Raw genomic sequence first — 25,938 nt, 5'->3', positions numbered from 1 at the left:
AACATTTCATCAAAGATTAAAAAAAAGACTGAGTGCATATGAAAAGATGCTTAGGAACATTAACCATCAGGGAAATATAAATCAAGACCACAATCGCAGACCCCTTCACACCCGCAATGATGGCCCATAAAAGCCGCAAGAGGACTGCAGATAGACACTGCAGGTGGGTATGTGCATCTGTGGAACAATTTTCAAAGCAATTCTGGCATTTTTATAAATAGCTAAATGTAAAATTACCCCTAAAAAACCTAGCAATTTCACTCCAGTTATCCCGACAAAGAGATTTTTAAAAATATATCCCTAAAGACGTATCAGCAGCATCATGCATAGGGAACAAAATGAAAATAAAACCAGATTTTCATAAAAGAGTAAAAGGATATACAAAATGTTTATCCACACAATCTTATTAGAAAGTAACAAATAGCTGATGCATGCAAAAACATGGAAGGAACTCAAACATTTTTATTAAGGGAAGAAAACTAAACCCGGAAGACCACATATGATATGATTCCAATACAGTGTCCAGCCAGGTAACCCACAGAGAAAGGACTTATTGGTTCTCAGAGAGTTCCTGCAAATAAATTTGAGAGCTCTTCAGAGAATGGTGGGAAAGTTCTAAACTTAATGGTGTCGATGGCTTCACAGCTCTACAGACTTAAAAAAAACACTTTAACAGATGAGTAAATCAGTGATTTTTAAAATATGTATAGGATTTCTAAATGAAGTTGTCACAAATTCCTGAAAAGCAACTTGACTGACTTTCAATTAGAAGTTTATCAGAAAAAAAGTATCTGTAATACAGAGCAAACCTCTTACTAAAACATTCTGATTATCTTTCATTACAAATGTCAAATCCATGCACCTCTGTTGTTTACAATTATATTCTAATGCAAGCTGCGTGGGTAGGTGCATATGTTTATGTCAGAGCTTTTGTATGTTCAATCATTCTCCCACCCCCCACCCCAATCTGACATGAAATTCTAGAATCAAAGTGGTAGCTCCATGCTCATTCTTTAACATCCTTAATCCACTGAAAAACTATTAACTTGCTTGAAGAGGACTTCACTATCTAAAGCTTGTCCTCTATTCTCTTGCCTTTATTTATGTACTTTTCATTAGCTGAATGAATGCATCATGTCAAGGCTGCAGCGATCCTCATAAGTAACAGAAAGTTGTATTGATGTACAGAGAAGTTAAACATAACCAAAAATTGGCATTTGCTTTGCCATACATCATCAAGGCTTAGAAATATTTACTACATGTTCTATAGAAAAATTTCTGAAATAAACTAGAAAGGAAAAAAAAAGTGTGTGTGTGTGTGTGTGCGTGCGCACACGCACACACACCCACTTTGGAACCTCTATCTGCATCTGGAATGGTCTTTGCACTGACACCAATTCTGGATTCATTCCTTTGGCTAGGTTTATGACTGGCTAATTTAAATAGGCTATTGATGTCACAGGCTTTTGTAAGAACCAACAATGGGAAAAAAATTATTATCCTCACACAGTCAGTGACTAGGAAAGCTTTTGTCAGCCCATGCAGTGGTCATTCTTAGGCACATAAAGAGAATCCCTGTCTTTTCATCAGGCTACTAGAACACAAAGAATATTAAAACAGGAGATTGTCTTGAAGAGGAAGGTAAGAGAACTATTTTCCTATACTTTCTCATTAATGGTTTAATGATTAAACCCACAATGTGAAGAGAACAAAAAGCCAGGGTAGATTGGGAGCAAAATCCATCTCCTACTGTTGTCCTGACTTGTGAAGCCAACCCATTACCATGCACTCTGGGCTTTTCGCTGTCACCCTCATTTATAGCTCTGTCACGGAGGTGCAGAGCCTTCCTGCCCCAGCTCCCTCAGCAGATTTGAAAGGAGATACTGAACATAGGGTCCTGCATCCCTGTGTCTTTGTGCTGTTGGTAACTGGATGTTAGTGGGGACAACCATTCCTCACCACATCAGTCCTCCTCATACCACTCCTCCCATGGCAAGGGGGCAAACCGACACTCAGGAACTAGAAGATCTGCTTGTATGATCTCATGTCACCTTCACCAGCAAGAAAGGGAACTTTCTAGTGCTAGTCCATATTACTCTGTTGTGTAATGCCTCCTAAAAAGATTAAGGCACAAAAATTTACTTATCAGAATTTCTCAAATCCCAAACAGGTCTTAACCTATCAATATTAATACCCTAATTGAAGGAAAAGCAGCAGTAAGAATTCAGGAACATTTATGTCTCTAATAAGCTACATTTACGAATCATTTATAAAATGTGTCCATTTCCTTAATTTCTACATGCTCTTACAAAGTATTCTCAATTGAAGGAGTAGGCTAAGACAAAAAGCAGATCTTCTTTGGTATAAGCATACTGGATATTAAGAACAACTTCTATTCAATAAGCTCAAAATGACTACAGAGAAAAATTACTACAGAGATCCAGAAAAAAAAAGTCTGGAATCAGAGCCTGAGACTGTTCCTTTGCCAGTCCATTAATTTAGGAACAGTTTGATCAAAACCATTTGAGATGACAGGAGAAAAGAATAGATGAAAAAACGAATGAAACTACTTTTACCAAAGCACTTTTCACGGATTTTCGGTGCACATTTTATAGAATATTCTGCCAAATAAACAACTATTCTAATAGAAAGTATCCATAGTATCAATTATTATCTCTGTCAATCAGAGAATGAAAGCATTCCACAACAGGCCTTGACAGAACCGACTATTATGACTGCTTCTGCAATGTCAGAAATATGTAAATGAAGACACTTCAAGAGGATTTTGACACAACAGGTTTAGCTGATAGGGCCTAATTATGTCAGTCAGTGGAATTCCATTACCAGGAGGAAAGGCTGGACACCTAGATGAGGGCCTGGCATGAAAATTTCACCCATGTCCTTTTTGAGATCTTGCCTAATATAGAAAAGAAATTCCAGCCCTTAATTCCCTGAGATGATCTCTTTAAGATATACGATTCCTCACATAATATTAAGTAGAAAAACTATCAAGGACACTGTGAGAAAATAGAGCAATCTCTATGCTGTACCTGAACTAGGCCCAGGTTAGTGGTGACTGATGTAAAGCTGCAAGCAAGGGTAAGTGAACTGCAATGGGTGATAAGTTTCACTTTGGATGAGTTTCACACAAAACCCATTCATTATTTCAGCCCACTTTTCAGATCACATTTCAATTAATAGTCTGCCTGTTTTCTATCTATCTAAGATTTAAGGTTTTTTTACTTGACAGGCAGATTTACAGAGAGAAAGATTGTACATCCACTGGTTCACTCGCCAAATGGCTGCATCGGCAGGAGCTGAGCCAATCTGAAACCAGTTGCCTGAGCTGCATCTGGGTCTCTTCATGTTGGTGCAGGGTCCCAAGGCTTTGTTTTTGGGCCATCCTCCTCTGCATTCCCAGACCTCGAACAGGGAGGTGAATGGCAAGTGGAGCAGCCAGGATACAAACCAGTGCCCATATGGGATTCCAGTACTTGTATGAGCCACTCTCCTAGGTTTTTTTTTTTTTTTAAAGGAATGAGTGTTCATAGGGACCATCATCCCTAACATCTGATTTCATTATTTTCTTCTGTTGATTAAGGGCCCTGAACACGTGTGTGACATGCTTACCCAGAGATACTGGTCTCCCAAATATATCAAGATGTTCATACTGGATGAAACTGACACAATGTTAAGCTGTGGAGTCAAGGCCCAGATCCATGACATATTCTAAAAGCAACACCCTGGGGGTTTTGTTATGAGCTACCATGCCTTCTGATGGGCTTGATGTGACCAAGAACTTCACGAGGGATTGCTTTCAAATTCTTATCAAGATGGAAGAACTAACCCTGGAGAGTATTTGCCGGTTCTTTTTCAGTGTGAAAAAACGGGAGTGGAAGCCAGACACACTGTGCAACTTCTACAAAACCCTGACCATAACCCAGGCTGTCACCTTCATCAACACCTGAAGGAAGGTTGATTGGCTCACTGAGAAGATGCATGCCCAGGTTTCCATAATCTTTGCCATGCACAGAGATGTGGACCAGAAAGAACAAGATGTGATCATCAGGGAGATCCATTCCAGTTCCACCAGAGTGCTGATTTCTACTGACTGCTAGCCACTATGCATCATCTATGACCTTCCCACCAACAGAAAACACTATATCTGGAGAACTGGGCATGGTGGACATTTTGGCCATAAGGGTGTGGCCATTAACATGGTGACAGATGAAGACAAGAGGACTCTATGAGACATCAAATCTTTCTATAACCTCAGTGTTGCCAGCCTCATCTGTGAGGGGCTGACCTTTCTCTACGCCCAACTGGAGTTCAGTCCTTCACGAGACCAAGGAGCAATGGGACACAGCAGGAAAGGGAGCCAAGGGATGGACATCTTGGCATTTTTTTCTTTGGATAATTGTCACTTATTGAGGCAAAGGAAAAAAAACTATATGCCCACAAATCCTTGTTATATATGGAGATTTAGTGTTTGTCTTTATGACTTGATAAATAACACTGGTTATTACTAACTTTCATCTGATAAACCTCTAAGGAAATGACTTGCTTTAGGATAAGAAATCAGCAGGTGGCACTCTTTCCTCTGCATCTATTCTCAAACACTTTTTCAGGGCAGAATATTAGAAGTGACTTCTTGTGAGATCTTGAGTGAGCAATAATAACAGTATTGAAGACAAGGGATACCATTCATGCACTGCAGTCCGTCTTAAGTCTATTAGGTAGATGCATCCTTCACCTCTATTCCTCATATTGAGAAGAGGCTATTCCCATGGCACCGGGCCATTCCTGCCTTCTCAAGTAAGAGGAAGACCTTCTGTGGTTAACAAACTCTGTCTTATCCAACATGAACACAAACGTGTTTCTTCACATACTAAACAGTCTTTGCATCTTCATCTCCCTACCTCCTCAGCATATCATCAATCCAAGTCTTTATAAAGAGGTTAGGTTCCACATGTGACTCCAGCCAAGCTGAGAGCAGGGACTGGATGAAGTCACTGCCAACAGGTAAGAGAGACACACTCTTCTCTTAGTGTTTCACAGAGCTTAGTACTTGGCATAAAGGGTTCTAATCCGAGTACTGTTGATGTCCTTCTTATAAACATTTCTTTGTGCTCATGTAACCTATTACAGTTGTTCATAAATAAAGAGGTACTGAGAACATGTCCCTCACATCCCCAAGTATAATAGTCTAAATGAAAAAAAGTTATTCTCAGATGAGGAGAGAACACTGGTCTGTTGAAAAGTGAACTTCTAAAGCATTTCCGTGTTATTGGTCCCCATCACTGGCCAAGAATTACCTTGGTTCCACAAGTTTCAGAAAGACGGCCTAATTTTTTACAACAATATGATATCTGATATTATGGCCTTCATATAATAATAGATCATTGGGAGAAGACTCCGATTGAGTGTCTATTAGAGTGAACTATTTTCATTTTCTGTGATGTGAGGACTCAGAGGCAAATTAGAAATCTAATAAGATTTCCTACAAGGGCTCAAAAAAAAAGGTCCGTTCTGAGGGTTCAAATTTAGGATTTGAAGTCAATTACTGTTGCTTGCTTTATCCAAGAAATACAGTAAATATTAGAACGTATTGGAATTCTACAGTTTAAATTTTTCTCATGAATTCCTAAGACTGCTTATAATTCTCATTGCATGTGAGATGTCTCATTTAGAGCTGTCCGAATGGTATGGTGAGAGTAAGAAGTTCAAGTGTTCTTGATGGCTGGAAGAGTGATAAGCACAGAACCACCTTGGTAAGTTTCATTTCTCCATTTCCAAAAAGGACAAGAAAGATGTTTAATGCCTTTGGAAGAGAAACATCTATACTGTGTACATTAGGCAACTGAGAATCCTTCTTAACTTGTAATTTTTGTTAAAAAAAAAAAAACAAAAAGATTGGCCTTTCATTAGCAATGAGTTTTGTGGAGAGAGGCAGCATTCCCCAGACTCCATAGGGAACGCAGACTCCATAGGGCATTTTAAAGTGAGATAGTTGCTCTGCTCTAATCAATGCAGTCCATGCCTAGGAAGCTCTGCTAAGCCAAAGGTCCTCTTTTGGAGTTCCTTCCTGGATACCTACTCATTATGCATGATTGGCATATTCTAACCAGAAAGAACATGATGCCTAAAGCATTATGTTCATCAGAGGATGTCGGTTGAGCCAACTCGCCTGAAGAAGCCCTGAGACTTCTGAGTCCTTTATAGTGACTCTTCTGGCTTCCATGCCATCCTCCACCCTTTTCTGGTCACTGCCTAAAAGGCAGCAGGCAGCCAAGGAGGACTACACATGCAAAGGGAGTGGCCATCTTAGAGTCAAGCTCTAGAAGTTTGACGTGCAACAAAGCATTGAGAACTGACTTGTAAGTCTCTGTCTTGGGTAGATTCAGTAAGTGTGTTTCCTTCAACAGGGAAGTCAAATCAACTTACACAAATTAGGCACTACCACAATAAAATGATAGACTTTGGGAAAGTTGGTTGGGAAAAAAAATGTGGCAATAGCTGAGCTAATTTGCCAAGAGAAAAATTAGACCCATATAAGTAATCTCATAGAATCAATGACTATTTAGTGCAGAATGTGAAATGACTCCTAACTTTCACAAGTTTGGGGAGGGAGGGTGGGCTTGTCCTGAATATAGACTACAGGGTGTTGAGAACACTGTATATTATTTCATTAAGTGCTTTTTGGGAGAAGGGGATTTAGAGGTAAAACGGCTGGCTTTGTGTGGCAAGGTCATGACCTCTGACAACTTTGGAGCTTTCTCTCTTTCATCTTCTCGCTCCCTTGAGACCCCTACCTTGCAGAGGAATCAAGCTCATCCAGCCAGACCAGACAGAATGCAGCATTGTTGTGGAGGGAGAAGAGAAGAATCTCTCTCTCCCTCTAGTTCTCTGTCTCTTTCTCTCTCTCTTTTTTCCCCCCTCTAAACAAAACAGATCTGAACTGAGCCAAGGAAACAAAAATGTATTGTTCCTCGCAGATGGAAGCGAGTGTCGCCTAGGTAACCAGATTAATCTCCTTTTTCTCTCCCTTCCTCTCTTGTAGTGCGGTAATCGGTGGGCTCTTTTCACAAAAAAGCCAGCCTCAAAGCTGGGGCTCTAACTAGGTTCCTAATTAGCTGCAATTTACAATGAAGACAACATGATGAGATAATAGAAATTTGCAAAATAATGACATACCTCAGCAAAATATTCCTCCTCCTAAGAACCATTTTTATACAAAAACAATAAAGAGGGCCCTTCTAAAGCAAAGCTGGAAAATGGTGGTGTATTATGTGACACAGAACATTATTGTTCGCCTCTTGTTCCCCCAATCAACAGCTTATTGTTTGGCATCTTAAATAAAAATGACTCAAATACAGGCCACATAATGATCTCCATTGCGCTAATACACTGTATATACTGAGTAGTCAAAAATGTACGGGAGCCAGTGCCAGTGGGGCTGATAAAGTAGCAGGGCCCAGGAAGGTAATTTACAATAGAATGCAATAAGCATTATTACTGTTCTTAATCACACATATCTTTCTGATTCCTGTCAGGATGCAACTCTGACATCAAAAAAGGGCACCCAAAAGGAAGTCTGCTCGTTAATGAAATATGATGGATCACATTTGTTTTCATGTGGTGGTTAGCTCAAATGAAGCAGCCTCCAGACTGTTAGCCAACAGTATTCTCTTGTGTGACATCAAAGACTACCATTCAATGGGGGCAGAAAAAAAAACTCACAGTAAGACAGCACAGAGGGAGGAGCTCCTAGGAACTGAAAGAACCATTAATAGTAATCTCTACCTTATGTCCAAAGGAACAGAGCACGGAGAGGGAAAAAGGCCAAGGCCAACCAGCCACTGATTTCACAATGAGTATCATCAGCACCTATCTTGATGTGGGGAGAATGGCACAGGAAACACGCGGTGGGCGAGATGTGACATTTTGCTGTACAAGAGCAATTTGTCACTAGTGACAGGAGGTGCAGACCCAAGTGCCTTGTCTGAATCAAGATTACAGCATCCTGTGAAACATGGGATCCAAATAATCAGACTGAATCCAATGCCATGTTTTGCATCAACAAGAATCATTCATAAATGGCAACAGATTGTCTAACCAATCAGGAGGAAAAAAAACAACAACCATACACAAAAGTAAGTCCACATTTGCTTATGGACTAGTAATTGTGAAGAGTACAGCTGCACATACTTGAGAACTAATGGCCCCTGGACTTTCCCATAAATAACTACTGACTGAAAACCAATTGGCCAGAGACAGAAAAAGCATTAACCCCTTGGTCATTTGGCCCTTGGCTATGACAAGACAACTAGATCCCCTCACAGAGTAATTAAAAGGTAACAAGTAGGACATATTAGAGAAGATGCCAAATGGGCTCTAATGACTTTGGAGGAAAAATTGTTGTATTTGGTAATAACATTTGCAAAAATGCAAAAAAGGAAGACCATCTGGGTGTATCACAACCCCAAGGAGTTTGGCATCTGCCTTTTGGAAATGTGGCCATAATATCTTGATATGCATAGGGCTATCAACATTTTCCAAAGATTAAAAAAAAATGAAGTTTGAATCTTTGCCAAAAAAGACAAAAAGCAAAAGGCTGTGGCCCAAGTGCTGAAAGCCAAGAACTGGTGGCCATCAATATCTGGGTCTCTGCTTCTGGAAGGTCGGTGGACTTGGCGTTTACTATAAAATGAGACCTACTCACCAAACATGTTTTATTTTTTTGAGTTTTGTGTAATCCTGATAACAATGTTCTCATCTTTAGTTCACTGAATAACTCCGTGTAACAGTTTTGATAGGTATAAGGGGAAAGAATACACTGAAGTATGAAGTGACTATACACAGCCTTGGAAGGATTTTTGACATCGAGGCATTATCTAGCCTCTGCGAACTGTCAGAACACAGTTTACCTCTTGACATCGAGGAATTAATAACATTAGTGACCAAGCTATACCAATGCCTCTACCAATGCCTCGTCATCCTTTATCACCCTGGAAGCTCACATCCCAAATGAATGTTCAGTTTGGCTTTTCGGTCTGTTCACCAGGGAGGAACACAGTTTCAAGAACCATGTGAGAGCACAGATTTGTGATACTACCTCTCCCGACACATGCACGTAAGCTTGTGCTCTAAAGCCCCTTCACGAGTGTTTCTAGTGTTTCTTCCTCATCTCCTGCTTTCACTCAGTGCTGGGCTGTTTCAAACCTTCACTAATACCCATTATCCTCTTCACTTTCAGATGACCTCACTAACTGATTCCTCTGTGCACACCCGTATACATGGAAGTTTCTGCAACCCTCCTTGAAATATCTCTAGGGCCAGAGGATGGAGGGCCTTCCCACCAAGGTTAAACTTTCACTAACAGTTACAACCTGTCTTGCTCATCTTTCCTACGACTGAGGTGTTTCCATACTATTTCACCAAGCCTTATGATATCATTTTCTTTTCTATCAGCTTATTCTCCTTAAGCAATCCATATGCTCACATCATTAATATTCTATTAAATCCTTATTTCACACCCTGTTTCCCCTCCAACCCTGTCACCTGCTTTACCAGAGATTCTTGCTTTCAGTCCAATCTCACTGGTCACACCTGATCTGTAGTCTCTTTTATTCTACAAGCAAAGATCAGCTTTTTTTAAAAAAAAGAACATAAAAACATTCTTCCTTACTGATTGTTGATGTATGAACACGCAGCTGCTAATATTGAGGAAATGAAAAACAAAATATTCAATACATGTATCAAAGTCCAAATCATGATGAAACTATTAGAATCCCAGGAAAACAACGATCCTTCGATTTAATCCCATTAATTTTGCCAAGTTGGAACAAGACGTAAGCCGCAACCTCAATCAAAGTTCCCTGACTCATAGTTCAGTGCTCTTTTCTACACAAGTCGAATTCTTCCGCTTCACACTGATTCTTACCCAAAAATTAAGTCTAAATAAACACAAACTAACACTGAGCACAATCTTTGCAACTTCCACTCAAGCTTTAATTCTATGGAGGATTTACAGACATCTGTACCCCATGGAGGTTCAAGGATTCATAGAACCAAAGGAGAGAGTAGAAAAAAATAAATTGGCAAATCTGGCGCTACAACAGAATTCCAAGATACAGACATGTAAGAAGTTAAAGAAAAAATGAGGTATACAGGTCAACTGTCTAGGTTACTGCAGGTAACTGTAGGTAGCTGTAGGTTGTGTTCATTGGTCGGTAGCTTCTCCTGAGGCATGAGTGTGAGGAAACCCGAATCTTAGCCCAGGGGCCACCTGTGACTATCCTCCCACTCTGCAGCTTTTGCTCAGCCTAAACTCTCCAGAAACAAAGAGTCCAATTCTCCCAGGTCACCCAGGGATGTGTGGAGGGAGGACTAAGTTTCTCAGGAGTTGTGCAAAGGCTCTCAAAAGTTCACGACAGCGGCTATTTTCTGTGCTCAGCATCTCAGAACCGATGTACCACAGTAAGGAGACATCTTTCCAGGGAAAGGCTAGCAATCCAACAATGGAGCTTCATTTTGCCTCATACCATTTGATCTAGATCAGCTCATTAGAGTTCCTTCCTAAAATACTAGAAGCATTTGAGGGAATAGTAATCATAAATACCTTTTCACCAAACGGACAAAAGATTATTATTAAAATCCCACAGATCATACCCACAGCCAGGCTTCCACATGAGACGTCAAAGCTAGTTTGCTGAAGTTCAACTACAATGAGGTCCTTCCCATAATTAAATTCTTTTGGAGAAAGGAGGAGATAGAATTCAAAGAGCCTAAGTCAGAGTAGAGTAATTTCTCAATTGATTCACTGTTACAAAATATTGACTAATCAATGCAGAGTGATCCTTATCAGAGACATCAAATTCTACACAGCATGAAGGCAGCTAACGGTCAAAGTTCTGGGCTCCACCATTGCCCAATCTCCATGTCACCATGAAGATGGGAGGTGCAATCTACAACAGGAACATGAGCCTAGGGTAGCCTCTTCTGTCCTTACATCCCCCGAGGGTTCCAACACAATCCTGGCTTTTCCTCCACCCTGTTCCAAAGCCAAGCCAAGTGACCCACACAGGAGGCACTCTGTAGGCCCAGAATTCACCGTGTTCCGGCAGCTCTTTATTTAAAGGAAGAAAACAATTAAACGGAACCTTGAAGTAATCTCGTCCTGCCTGTTTAGCCTCTTCAACGTGTGGTTAGTGAGTGTGGCAATCAGGACTAAGGCCTGCTATCATTCGGCCTTAATTAAAAAAGACACAAGCAGCGGAGCTGTGAATTAGAAACGTAGCTGCGCACTACCCCTGATTAATTCGAGGCTCATGTTGGATTAATAACTCCAAACAAAGAACAAAAGGAAATTGTTATGCGAATTGCAGCCCTCCCAGGCCAGACAAAGGTCAAATCACAGGATTTCAATTTCATCCGGAGTCGCTTAATCAACCCCCTCGGAAGGAAGACCATATGTAGTTCTGAAAGCTGCCCATTGTAGCCCCCTTGTCACTGGACCTGGGAGACGGCACAGTCATCCTCTCAAACTATTTTCAATCGCTTCTCTTCTTTTTCCTTTAATATGACAAAAACGTCATTATTACCAGCGATTAAAGAAGAAATGTGCCCTGCAGAAAACATCCCAACAACTGCTGGTTTATGGAGGGAGCTGGATGTTGCTGGCACAGAGCCTACAGAGCTTGCTCTCTTCCCGAGAGAGGTCTTCAGCCACAGTGCCCGGAGACATGACCATCACCAGGGTGATGTCACTGACAGAATCCTGGCAGACTGAGGCCCTACCCACACGTGTGTGCTGATAACCACGAAAGAAGATAACTTCTATGCTGGACACGAAAGCACACAAACAGAACATTCTGTAAGATTTCAGAAGCTATCAGAGGACATGTCTCTCCTATGGATAGACAAGGTTATGCCATGAGATGGAGACAGGGGTCCGAGTGGCTCAGCAGCTCTGAGGGCTATAGCCAGGCCTCTTGCTGTTCCCTGAGTAGTGCCAGTCTCACCCACCCTGGGAGTTGGCTTTGCACATGGGCTCTAGTCAGGACTGATACAGGCTGAAAATGGCACACACACCCTCATTAGCAAGAAAGAGTAAATGGTTTAGAGATGTGGTTGCTTACACTTCAGCACCACCACTTCTCACCTTGTCAGTGCCCAAACACTCCTAATTGTCAACTCTGAGAAACATGACAACGTTGTCCTGAATACTTAGAAATCCAGTTTTCCTGAAATTCTGGAAAACTAAGCAGTTCTTCCAATTGAAAGGTATGATGGTAGGTGATTTCAATATGAAAATTCCAACGTAGTTCTTTAGCTGAGTGGTATAAGCAGCAGTTGTAAAACGGTCATGGTGAATTTAATGTGTTGCTTTAGGTGTGGGGGGGGTTGGGGGATTCTTGCTGATTTACTGGAGAGGCAGAGCCTGAGAAAGAGAAAGAACGCCCCTCTACTGGGTCATTTCTGAAATGCCCACACTGCCAAAACAGGAGACACAAATTGAGTTCAATCCAGGTGTCCTTTCCATTGCGGGGAAGGATCCAATTACTTGGGCCATCCCTTGCTACCTCCCAGGGTACATATTAGGAAGCTGGAATGAGAAGTTCAGATTTTCCAACATGGAGGCATGAACCACAACTACTAAAGTAAATGTGTGCTCCAGCAAACGTGAATTTGCACCTGGAGTTACTCATTGGAATGCTTACTGAAGTCCTGTATAGATGTGACAGATGTTCATAAGCATGAACTCTCAGGATTTGTACCAACCACTGTGATACAGCAGGAATCTCAGCCTCTGCCATGTTTTAAGAATGCAGTTGAATGGTTGACACCCTCACACATCTAGATTTAGTCCCTTGGGAAATTCATCTATTCCTCTGAATTTCCACGGTGCTTTAGTAAGACTTCTTAAGAGAAGTGAACCCTAAAACATGAGAGTCGCTTCGTGGCCCATTCTGGTGTCATCCTATTACCTATAGAAAACCCCTGCGATGATCAAGACACAATCAGAACCCAGTAGACATTTCCTCCGGTTCATGAAAATGAATTATTGCTGCCCATTCTCAATGCTAAGCATGGTGCTTTGCCCAACAAGTGGCATCTTACTCACAAGCATTGGCAGGACTGATTCACTTATCACTGCCTCACTGGTGCCCCCATAGTGGTTCAAGGAGAAGCACACCTCAGATACAAGAGCATTTTAAGAAGCATTTTAGCTTACTGTTGTACAAAGCCACTGATTGAATGAATTGATTTTTGACTGATCATTACTTAGGAAATAGCAATTGCTAAAGAAATCAACAGCCTCCACAAAAATTTGGACCACGAATAAAGGACCTGCATGCTTTCCTTACAAATGCATTGCTATTATTTGGATTGGATAACTTCTCCAGGCAAAACAGCTATTTCTGCCTTCTAGGATATCCAAAGGTGTGCTGGCATTGCCTCATCCAAATTAACCCTTATGTCAGAAACATAAAGGCTACTATTTCAAGTTAATGATTTTCAAAAAAAAAAAGCTACAAATTTATCTGTGAGTCATAATTCCCAAGGAGCATTCACGCAAGCTATGTTTCCTATGTGACATGAAAGTAGCAAATAATGAGCACATTCAGGAAGCATATTCAGATGTTTGTTATACACAGCAGAACAGCTGCATCAACAGAGCTTTTGGAGGATTATACTGCGAGCTTCCTCCAAAGGCCACTTTATTTCCTTTTTTTAAAGCCTCATTACTTGACATGCAAACCTCAGAAACTGAATCAATGTTCAACTTTCCTTATTAACCTGAAATCCAAATAATATGTTCATATACCAGACATAAGGCTGGCGTCTTGTGTTTTTTACTAATTTACTTCTGGTCAGGGGAAGTAAACTGACAGAGCTTTCCTCTGCTGGTTTACTCCACAGATGCTCACAATAGCCGAGATTGGACCACGCCAGGCCAGAGCTAGAAGGAAGGAAATCAACTCAGGCTTTCCCGGAGGGCAGAGGGGACCCAATCATTTGATCTGTTACTATTGCATCCAATGGTCTGCATCAGTAAGAAGTTGAAGCCAGGAGGTGGAGCTGGACAGTAATCCAATTAATCACTAAAACACATCAATTCTTTTACTGAACTTCGACATGAATTTTTTTTGAAAGATTTATTTTTATTGGAAAGTCAGATATATAGAGAGAAAGAGAGAGAGGAAGATCTTCTGTCTGTTGGTTCACTCCCCAAGTGACCACAATGGTCGGAGCTGCACCAATCCAAACCCAGCAGACAGGAACCTCTTCCGGGTCTCCCATGCAGGTGCAGGGTCCCAAGGCTTTGGTCCATCCTCGACTGCTTTCCCAGGCCACACTCAGGGAGCTGGATGAGGAGTGGGGCTGCCGGGATTAGAACTGGCACCCACACAGGATCCCGGGTGTGTGCAAGGCAAGGACTTTAGCTACTAAGCTACTGCACTGGGCCCTTTGACATGAATTTTTGATATGAAATGGGTGTCGCTATAAATATTCACTTGTGGAGTCAGTAAATGACTCTCAATTGTTGAACAACTCCAATTTACAAAAGTGGTTAAAAAAAGTTGGTGGGGTTTGATCCCTAGCTCTGGCTCCTGATTTTACCTGTGTACTATAAACTGTACTCTGGGAGGCATCAGTGATGGTTCTGGCCGTTGGGTCCCTGCTACCCACATGGGAAATGTGGTCACTGAGGACATTCAGGATGTAAATCAGATGGCAGCTCTCTATCCGTCTGTCTCTAAACAGTTAAAAAAAATCTTGTAAAATGAGGTTTACATGAAATCTATAAGTTATTATAAAATTGATTTTTCTGCACCTTCTCTTGCTATCCATAAATTTCAAAAAGTGTTCACACCAATATAATGTCATTCTGTTTTCATGAACTTTTAACTTCTTTTTCATTTTTTTTTTTAAATCTAAAACAGCCCTGGGGTGTGGGGATCTACTTTATTTAATTCCTCCATCTGTTCTGTATTTGTCTTTTCTATGTGCCAAGCTCTGTGACTACAGCAGTGCATGAAATAGATGTAATCCCTGCCCTCCAAACGCTTCCCTCCTCTCACCGCTGGGCAAGCGTCATGCTAAGCAAGTCTATGTCAGAATCCGACGGGCGCACGGAAGCAAAGTTTCCACATCTGCAACATCGCAGAAATTACAAGGGCTACAAGGAGTTAATTATGTATGGTAAGATGGCAGACTTACATTCCACACATGATAGAAGACTACTTTATTTTAAATTTAAAATTCCTTTTGATGTATTATAAAGTGTGTCTCACTCACCCAAGCAAAATACCAAGTGAATTTTGTGACAATAAAAACACACAGCCTGCTATTTTCATCTAGGCTGCATGGTATCACATTAACTGAAACCAAGTTTTATAGTAATACACATCAACTTAGATTTAGCCGCCTAAATAACTGCTTTGTGACAGCTCTGAAAAGTAAGTAATACAGCTTAAAAATAACCACCAGAATTCAGAAAATGTGGAAATCCATAGACATTTGTTCAAGATGCATATTTTGCTTCAAAACAAGTTAGGCTGACTAAATTTGACCACATTTCAGACATTTATAAATACGTGTAATAATTTGCAAGCACTAATTCCCAACTACTATACATACCAATGTTGTCTAAGTACCAAGTAAAAGGGCTCCACGACAAACAGCCTGCATTGAACAAGGCTACAGCTCTTCATCTGACCATCACATCCGGCCTGTGAACCTGAGAGCTCAGAATCTTACTTGCCATAATTATGACAGGAGTTTAAGCATTCTGCTTTTCAGGGAGGAAAACAGAGTAACATTGATAACACACACTGAATTTTTCTGCCCTCTAGGAAATTCTAAAAACGGTTTCTCTAAACATAAAAACTTCTACTTCACATATATATATACATAAAGATGTGCTTACCAAAAAAAAGATGATGAGTTTTCTCATCATTTATTAAACCCTCCCTTTTCACTAAATGTCAAACTTGCTGTTACTTCAGAAAATAGAATTTTAATCCTAATGTAAAAGAAACAAGGGGAAACACTTCAAAAACGTAAACTATGCTAATTTGATGGTATCAAATACGAGAGAGAAAGGAGAAATCATACAGAAAACAGAAAACTCCCAAATTTGAGTTTAGAGCAAAGTCAAGGAGGGTGGGCCCTTGATCCTGCAGAAAATCTCAGGGACAAGTGGGAGACAAGCCAGGTAACCCGAGGAAAGGCAGGCTGCGTCCAAGAGCAAAGAGACTTACGTTGACAAATTCTTACAAAGGTTTGAAGGCTGCCTAACCAATGAAACAAATTCACCCTAGCAAACAAAAAAAAATCATTGAAATGACTAACTCAACTCTCTTGCTTAAGCACCTCTCTTTCTACTTTTTAACATAATAAATTCATTAGTTTTCCAGAGAAAATATTACTTTAAAAACAGGGAAGAGTAAATCGGCCTGACTTTTCAAGAGTTTCAGAAAATTGCGCCTTCTTAGGTTGTGGAGACGCTACTGCTATCTAGTGATATCTCTCCTGTATCCCAGGGAAGAGGAGAATATTCCCCCAAAGCTCCCAAATCAACTTACTAACTAACCAGTGATCTGTAGCAAAAACAACAGCAACAGCAGCATTGTACAAAGGAATTCACCAAAAATAACAATGGTTGCAATTATTAAGAGGAAAACATTCATAGCACTCGAGTAAGCGCAACACGCGCTTGTCACCACCCTCCTTTGCTGTCCTTCAGTGAATCGGAAGAGTAGGACGGATTAGCAGGAATGGAACACCACACACAGGAACTCCGTGCATTGAACAACAAGCTCTGAAGACCAGCTTCGCTTTGTAACCTCAGCCCTTTAAAACAACTGGATTACTGGATTCAAATAACATCTTTGAATCTGAGCAAGTCAACATGGAGTAACTATTTTGTACATGACTCAATTCAAGAGTCTTTTTCTTAAACGGTGGTAAGATTGTACACGAACCATATCACAGGATCTAGAGTAAACACAGCGAAGAAGTGAAGGGAACAGTAGATTTGGCCTTGATTCTTTTTTCTTCTAAAGGGAAATGGATTCGACAAGGGATCAGGGTTCTTCCTTCCAAAAATGGGCAAATAACTGCATCTCAGCATGCGGATACTGTCTCTCAGTTTGCATTAGAGATTCTGAATGCAAAAGATATTCTTTTTTATCTCCACGAAAAAAAAAAAGACACTAGAAAATGTTTTTCTTTTTAGTCATTGATTATAATTTCTTTCTTTAAGATTTTTAAAACAAACTTAATTCTAGCAGACTCAGTATAGTTTGTAGATACAATTTCATGAGTAAGATGACATTCTGTTCATCTTTCCCTTCATCGATAGTGTTTCAGAAGTGGTTGGAGGAAATCCCATTGGTTCTATGGATAGACACAGCTGGGGAATCCCTGATGATGACACAGAAGATGCTGTATCTAGGTAGAAGGTGAAATGAAGTGCAGTTCTTTAAAGATGCATGCCAGGCTTCCAGGCCTTGGCAATGACCATAAATATAAAACCAGAGGCCCTAGGAAAAAATGCAGGGGTTAAGAATCTACTCTTAATGGTTAAGTTTATAGCTAGGTATAACCAGGAAGCTTCTCACTATATTGGATTAGTTGTAATCCCAATGCCAATGGTGATTCTTCAGACCACCACACCTCAAAACTGTTTCTCACAGACTACTCTGCCGATTTCATTCAGTAAAGCTCTTCATATCAACAGAATAGACATTGATTCGCATGCTCCTTCCCTTACTTAATCCCATGGGCTCACACTTCTACCACGGTTTGTTTCTGAAACGCCTCACAATCCACAACAGACCATTATTTAACTGTGAATTACACCAAGGACTTTCAGCACCACCAGTGTAAATACAACACTCTGATCTGTTCTACTGGCCCCGGCCCGCCAGAGCCTGCTGCTTTGTTTAGATGTCTTGCAGGTACCCAAAATTCAGCATCTTTGAAGTGGAATTTCATCTCTCGCCCTGTGCTTTTCTTCAGTATTTTCCAAGGATAAATGTGCAACCACTTACGGGAACTCCAAAGCTGAACCTCAGTAGACATCCTCTAGTTTGAGTTTCCTAAATCTCTCTCAAACCTGCTGTGGTGTCCTTATCAAGAAGCACAGCATGCCACTGAGCAGAGAGTGCTAACCTGTTTCACAAAGACAGTGTCTGAGATGACTAGGTCATTCTTCAAGGCTAACGACTAGACTAAAAGGCACAGGGAAGGCGATATGAAAGCATAGCTGACATACATGTGAACGCCTACATGTTAAAGACGGTCTACCAAGGGCCCATTTTCCCGGCTATCAAAGTCACCACCCTGCGCTCAAGTTCATTCCTCTCCAATTACAACTTGGCTCTGCCTTTGACAGCAGTCTTGGGCTACACACACTTCTCTTACCTCCACTCTTGTTCTCTCGTAGGCTTTCTACCCCGCGTCAAGTCATCTTCCATCAATGCAAATCCAGTCACTCAAACATCTCCCTTCACATCACAGTTGAAGGAAATATTTTCAACAATCTGAATTCTTGCTGCTACATTACTCACTATGCTCTCTGTTGCTCCTCACCACGTGTTAGGCAGTTCCTTGATTTTATCACATCTTCCTTACTTCTCGTCTTACAATGTACAAATCCATAGCTTTGTGCTTCACGAGTAGCCCACGTTATGATACTTCCTTCTTATATCTGTGTGCCACAGAAACCTTGGTGGTAGTCAACACTTCAGAAACAAATAGCTGTTTTTAAATGTCCACATTTGTTCTTGTTTGAAGCTCCTTGGCAAGAAGACGTTGTGACTACCCCACTCTGCAGAATTACCAAGACTTAGCCCATAACCTGTCACACAGTAGAGACTTCTGAATATTGTTGCAGGCAGCAAGCTGGATGTTTCAAAACAATTTAAATTAACAGAAGCCATGGATCAGTTTGAAAGCAGCAATACATCCAGTGGTTGAAACAAGTTCATCTAAAGTTAAGCCAAAAATTCGAGACTAGAAAGTGTATGTTGATTGTGCCCTAAGCATCTCTCTGTAACTGCATGCTACTGTGCTTATACAATAAACAGACTGCTTTAAAAAACAAATAGCAGAGTCTAAGCAGTTGTAACAATCCCCGGATTAGAATGGGATGATAACTAAGGGATCTGCAATACTAAATCATGACAACAAAAGTAAAAGCTCTCCTCCTAGTCCTGGATTATGTTTAGAGCACACTCTAGACAGCCCTAAATGAATAACAATGAATGCATACCTCTATGAATGGTAGAAATCTGAATCACATTGTTACTAGGACATATTTGTAAGTCGCTTTGGATGACATAATTACAATCTGCAGCAAATATCTATTTAAATATGATTCAATGAATTTAATATATATTCTAAAATTTGTTTCTGGAAACAAGAAAAAGGACATTTTATGCCAAAGTAAGGCTGTTGACAGTTTAAGTCAGCAAGTAACTAGGCCTAGCGCAGAACCAAACAGATTTCATAATGAAACAACTTTCACTTTTTCTGAGCAACAAAAATGACTAAAGATGTTCATATACCGAAGACACAGGAAAAAAGTATTAGCTTTTCCCACACAACGATGACATATTAGCAGAAAATTTATGTTGATTCCTATTGACTATATTGCTTAGCAACTGTTCCTAATTCCTCTAAAATTGACATACCCACTCACCAGTTTTATAGTAAGTAAAATGTACTTCAACAAAATATTTACCAAGATCCCAAACTTCTCCAAAAAATTTTAAGCGATCAGTTTAAAAGTGGGTATACAATGTAACCAAAAGGTGTTCATTTTGGCTAAAAACAATCTTAAATCTATTAAAGTTCTTTCTATGGAATGATTGAAGACCAGCTTCTATATATGATTCCAAGTTTTTTAAAACCAAATTAAACTTATCTTTTTAAATTCCATTTCCCACATTTGGAATACTCATATGTAACAACTTTTGCCACAGCTTCACCTGAACAGCAGTATTTTTTTTTTTACTGAGTTACACTCATAATTTTTAAAAATTTATTCAAAAGATAGAGAGAGGACAGGAGGAACAGAGACAAGCCATCCATTTGTTGACTCTCCTAATGGTTGAAATGGGCAGGCTATGCCAAGTCAATCCAGGAGTCAGGAGGTTGATCTGGGCATCCCATATGGGTACAAAGGTCCAGTACTGAAGCTATCTTCCACTGCTTTCCCCAGACACATTAGCAGGGCTCAGGACCAGAAGTGGAGCAGCGGGACTTGAAGTGGCACTCATATAAGATGCCGGCATCCAGGCAGCAGCTTTATCTGCTACACCACAATGCCGGCCCCTGAGGTGAACTCTTAGTCACATTTATAGGCCAGTGGACCATTGACTTCTATGGCTTTTAAGATTCTATGCTTTCCTAAGTTCCTGTGTGAAGAAAGCAACTAGAAAAGCCCCAAATTTCAAGCATACGTTGGTTTGCCAGAAAAAAAATTCTCCTTAAACTGGGGGAGGGGGGCAATCAAGTTCTAATATTTTGGTTGATATGATACTTTTGGACAGATCCATCTGATTAAAGACATGAGAGATTTTGAAAGCCCAGTGTCTCATATCTATGAAAGACTTCACATGTACGATCACTGCTTCATACATTATAAAACATATTGATCCTCAGAACTAACTGTGAGGATAAATATTGTTTCACTCTCCTTTTACAACGGGACACTGCAGCACCAAGGGGGTTAAGTTTAAGTTGAGACAGCATGGCTCTTCATGGCTGTGTGTATATTGATACTTTCTGAATAGATCACTAGCAAAGATACTTTCCTCTGACCCTGTCTTGTCTAATAATCTTGAGCAAAACGAACAGCTGCAGACATTACAGTACATGAGTTAAAAACATACTGCAATCTTTTATAAATCAAAACAGCATGGTATTGGCTTAAAAGTAAAGATCAATACAACAGAACAGAGTCCAGAAACACAAACATTTAGAGCCAACAACATTTTCCAACAAAGATGCCAAAAACACATTAGGCAGAAGGACAATCTCTTCAATAGATAGCACCTGGGAAACTAGATATACACATAGATAGGAATTAAACTAGATCCTTACGCCACATGCAAAAGCTTACACAAAACAGATTGAACACTTAAACCTAAGAATTAAAATGATAAAATTGTAAAAACACAGGGGAAACTTTTCATTATATTACATTGATCTGGATTATCTTTCTTTTTTCTTTCATTTTTGAAAACAAAGGCAACAAAAATAAGAAAAAGAAACAGACAAATGGGACTTGATCAAACAAAGTGTTTCTGCACAGTTAGAGACAAGCAATGGAGGGAAGAGACATCTATATGGAATGGGAGAAAACAATATTTTCTAAACACTGCATCTGATAAGGGGTTAATATAAAGACCAAATGACAGACAGAAAGAAAACAAAGGATCCCCTCCCTTCCCACAAATAAACAAGCAAACAAAAAACAGGGAAAAAATCCAAATCAACAGATCTTAAAAGATACAATGTCTAACAGATAAATGAAAAGAACTCTTATTAATCATCAAAACACAGATAAAGTATCGATGCTTAAATAACACTAGCCACCACTATAATTTTTCTGGTCGACAGAGAGAGGCAAAACTTCTAAAGATCTATTTATTTTTATTGGAAAGGCAGATTTATTAAAAAAAAAAGAGAGAGAGAGAGAAAGGTCTTGCATCTGCTGGTTCACTCCCCAAATGGCCACCACGGTTGAAGCTGACCTGATCCAAAGTCAGGAGCCAGCAGCTTCTTTTGGACCTCCCCCTTGGGTGCAGGGTCCCATGGCTTTGGTCCTTGCTGTACTGCTTTCCCAGGCCACAGGCACCAGCTGAATGGGAAGCAGAGCAGCCAGGACATTAATTATTGCTTATATGGAATGCTGGCAGTTGCAGGCAGAGGAGTAGCCATCAAGCCGGCCCTGAGAAAGGCGATGAAGCACCACCATGAATATCAGCTCACACTCGTTAGACTGACTTTGAGCAGAAAGAATGATGATGACAAAATCTTGCAAGCATCTGCTTTCCCGCTATTGATAGGAAGATGAATTTATCCAGCCATTAGAAAGCTTCTCACAAAATGTGAAATGCAATTACTCTCTGATGCAATAATCTCATCACCAAGTACGTATGCAAAAGAAATGAAATCAGTATGTCAATAAGCTATCTACATCCCATGTTTATTTCAATATTGTTGATGCCAGTCAAGATAAGCAATCAACCGAGGCATCCATCAGCAGAAATATCAAGGAAATGTGGTTTATACACCTATGGAATACCATCTAGCCATACAAAATGAAATCCTGCTATCTCTGTCATCTGGGATAAGCCAGGAGGATGTCATTTTAAGCAAAATAAGCTGAGCACAGGAAAACAAATCGCATTCATGTACGGAGTCTTTAAAAAAAAGTTTATCTCATGGAACTACAAAGCAGAATGGTAGTTCCTGGATACTTGCAAAGGGGAGTAGAGAATGCTCAGGAGCTGTTTGTCAAAGGATACACCGAGGAATTCCTCTGGGAATGGTTTGATGTTTCTCTTATGCATGCTTTTTTCTAACTGAAAAACTAGTTGTTTTCTTAATTTAGAAATGATTTTCTTAGCATTCCTTATTAATGCCTAAAAGATAAAATGCCTCATTTCTATACATCTTGAAGAATGAGAATCACTGGCATGCAACATAAAAACCAGGGACTCAGAACAACTCGGTCATCCAGTGCAGCTGGAAATACACTGTGGAGTGTGTGGAGTGCAGAGGCAGGGACTGTCCAATAACAAACCATGTCAGTTACAGCCCCTGGCCCACATGGCAACGAGCAACTCTGAAGTGATTTCAAGAACACATGTCATGGGATCTATTCCATGACTTAGTGGGAACATGGAAAGTACTCAGTATAAACTGGAGGCAAGAAAGTCACCGAAAATGTTGTTACTATTAGTAAGCAATGATGAGAGCTAAATTAACACATTTAGAGAGAGGAAGACTTGGCAAAAAAATTCCACATTGAGAGCCTGCAGTTGGTAAAATTTATCTGTAACTGATGACATGTCAACTATGGTAAGATAATTATGGGGAAGTTACAGTTAATATTATCTAAGAATCAATGGTTTTAATCTTACACTGAGTACAAAAACTGCCAAGTTTTAAGAAACTAAGGAAATCAAACACATGCATATCTCTAATACTAGTAATTAAACCTATTAATAAAGATCATTTTATTTTCAATGGAATTTCCTTCAAACTCCATTATCTTCTACTGCTTATTAGGACAAAAGATAGCAGGCTACATTTTTCATATTTTAACTTTAGTTCTGTTTTTTTTCTTTCATAAAATTATTATTATAACTGGGAGCAGGGTTTTTGAAAGGTCCTGATTTACAAGAAATATTTGTACATAATTTTATTATGAGAATAGCCATAGATTTCCTCAAAATTGAAATAGTCCCATGACTCCCAAGTTAAAAATCACCTGGTCTCTTACGTACATGGAAATAAGTATACGCTACATCTTTTCCAAACCAACTGAAGTACCTTTCTAATCTGTTACAGTATTTTCCCAAATGTCTTAATAATTCTACTGCAGGGCTGGCAATGGAAGTCACAGCCTTCATTGCACTCTCCCCTCAAAAGAATCACGCACCATAAAAATTTGAAAATTCAATAATGAGCCAGTCTTGAAATTTTCAGGTACATAAATCCATATTTAAACAAGTCACTTATGCATCAAAAACAGGTGCTTTGTATTGTTTTAAAGATTTCCGATGCATAACTTTTAAAAAGTACTTCAACACCCAAAGGACTATTAGAAGGTAATTTTTGAAAGTGTCAACTATAGGCACTAAACAAGGAAATTACTATTAAAAATTCTGTGCTTTTTGTGAGAATTCAATTCATAATGTCACTTTTTTAATGTCAGAATTTTCTGTAACATCGAAAAAAATTCCCTTCTGAGGGCCAGACATGACAATTCTCAGCAGTCTTCCGAAATGATCTATGTCTATAGATCCACGGAGGTAAGTACCGAGACGGTGACTAGTACCACTGTCAGAAATTCTGGGGATCTCATTCCATCTCTAACAGGGAATAATGGGAATAACTCCAAAACAGTGAATAAATAAATCCAAAAACAGTGAATGGGAATATATCCAAATTTCTAGGGAATCAGCCCAAAAACAGAACAAGTGAAATATTTCATATCAGGGTCTGAACTCAGTACTCTTTACTGCCCTCCATAGCACAGTCAAGTAAAATTCCACTGGCCCCACAAGCTGCCTCTGACCGTGACCAGAAATACACAAACATCACAACAGATTCCCGTTCCCCTCTCGTTCTCAATGCTGCCTGTCTGGTATTCTTAATCAGTGGATGACAGTTCTCACACATACTTTATATACTTATAAACTCGAGCTATCTTCAAAGGTCCCAAGTTTCAGACATTAAGCACGGGCTTTAGAAGAAATAAAAAAATAACTGTTTTGATAATGTAAAGGCTATTTTTCAATTTCTCCAGAGGAGAAAGTGAAACATCCCCAACACATGGAGAGTCACAAAAAGTTGTGACTTTGTGAAGAGGACAAAGAACTCCATTCAGTTTCCAGAGAATGAGTGAATCAGAAGGCATTTCATCTTCCCAAACTCCCTTGTCTCGGAGTCCTTAACACAATGTGCTTGGAAACAAAAGGCAGATTATGAAGGTGGAAAATGAAGCTACTTGTTTCTCTGTGTCCCCCGGATGCCTCACCCCTGCTCTCTCAGGCTCGCAGCACATCTGGGAACCATGTGTGGCCGTCCGTGCTAATGAAGACTTCCCTGAGTGAGTTAGAATTAGCTCCCGCTGCCAGGCAGCTTTCCTAGGCCGTACCAAAGTGAAGGCTGGAAACGGGGGGCCAGGAGAACCCGGCCATCTGACTTCATCAAGGGTCTTCTCTGCTGGGGACTCTCTCTCACCACTGCTTGGGAAGAAGTTTTTTTCTTCTCTCTCTCTTTTAAAGGGGGAAGCAAACACTTGCCCAGTTTCCTCTTCCCTTTTCTCCAAATAAGCCTTTTCCCCAATTTGATTGAGGGTGACAGGCAGGCAACAGTGCTTCTAGCATCCTCTGAGCCACAGAAAACTGGGAAATAGACTCCTCAGCCTCTCCCTGGCCAGTGTGTTGCAGTTCCCTAATGATTCTACCTGCTTTAATAGAATGCATTTGCGTGTCTGACTCCTTGATGGATCAGAAGGAACTGTGGTAGCACAGGGCGTGGGTACAGCAAGGCAGGCTTGCAAATGCACCCTTTCATTCCATCCAGGCCTCCTCTCTGTGAACACCTGCCACCCCTGTCTTCTTAAACTACTAATAGAACTGTTTAAGTTTCAACAAGAGCCATACTAACCACAATTCTCCACATGAGCTAGAAGGCTAAACCCAGCGTATCCCCACCACGCAGGCTCAAACTCTCCAAAACCCAGTTTCACAGTTCTGTCCAAAATCATGATTATTTCGTTTTCTTTTTTAACGCACCTAGCGACTTATGAATGATCAATCAATACTCCCAAAGAGCAATACTAGCCTTAGGGACAAAGGCTGATGTACCCTTCAGAGTAGAATATATAATTATTTTTGATAACTTGTACTGGTAGCTTATTCTAATGCCATCCATCTTTTCATTTTCCAAACTCTAGTCTCTGTATACAAGCTTCCACAGTAACCGCTAATCAGGCACAATCACAGTTTACATTTCTGCCTATTGTACATTTTTACATGTTAGCAGCTGGCCAGTGAATCCCTGTAACTACCAGCAGCTACAAATAAATATTTAGAAGTAAACTGAAAATCAGAACTGAAAACTGAATTGTTTAATGGATCATTTTCAGCTATAACTATAAATCAAATCAAGTGGCAT

General features: G+C 40.1%; 1 protein-coding gene and 1 pseudogene across 1 annotated transcript in view; one reads left to right on the top strand and one right to left on the bottom strand.

The window, feature by feature from the left end:
* Positions 1 to 25,938, bottom strand: part of SOX5 (SRY-box transcription factor 5) — a 569,607-nt gene that overhangs the window by 441,415 nt on the left and 102,254 nt on the right. The window lies entirely within an intron of this gene.
* Positions 3,623 to 4,529, top strand: LOC101524425 (eukaryotic initiation factor 4A-I-like; annotated as a pseudogene).

The sequence above is a fragment of the Ochotona princeps genome, chromosome 27 (genome assembly GCF_030435755.1).
Source record: "Ochotona princeps isolate mOchPri1 chromosome 27, mOchPri1.hap1, whole genome shotgun sequence".
Classification (NCBI taxonomy): domain Eukaryota; kingdom Metazoa; phylum Chordata; class Mammalia; order Lagomorpha; family Ochotonidae; genus Ochotona; species Ochotona princeps.
This window is presented reverse-complemented; position numbering and strand designations above follow the sequence as displayed.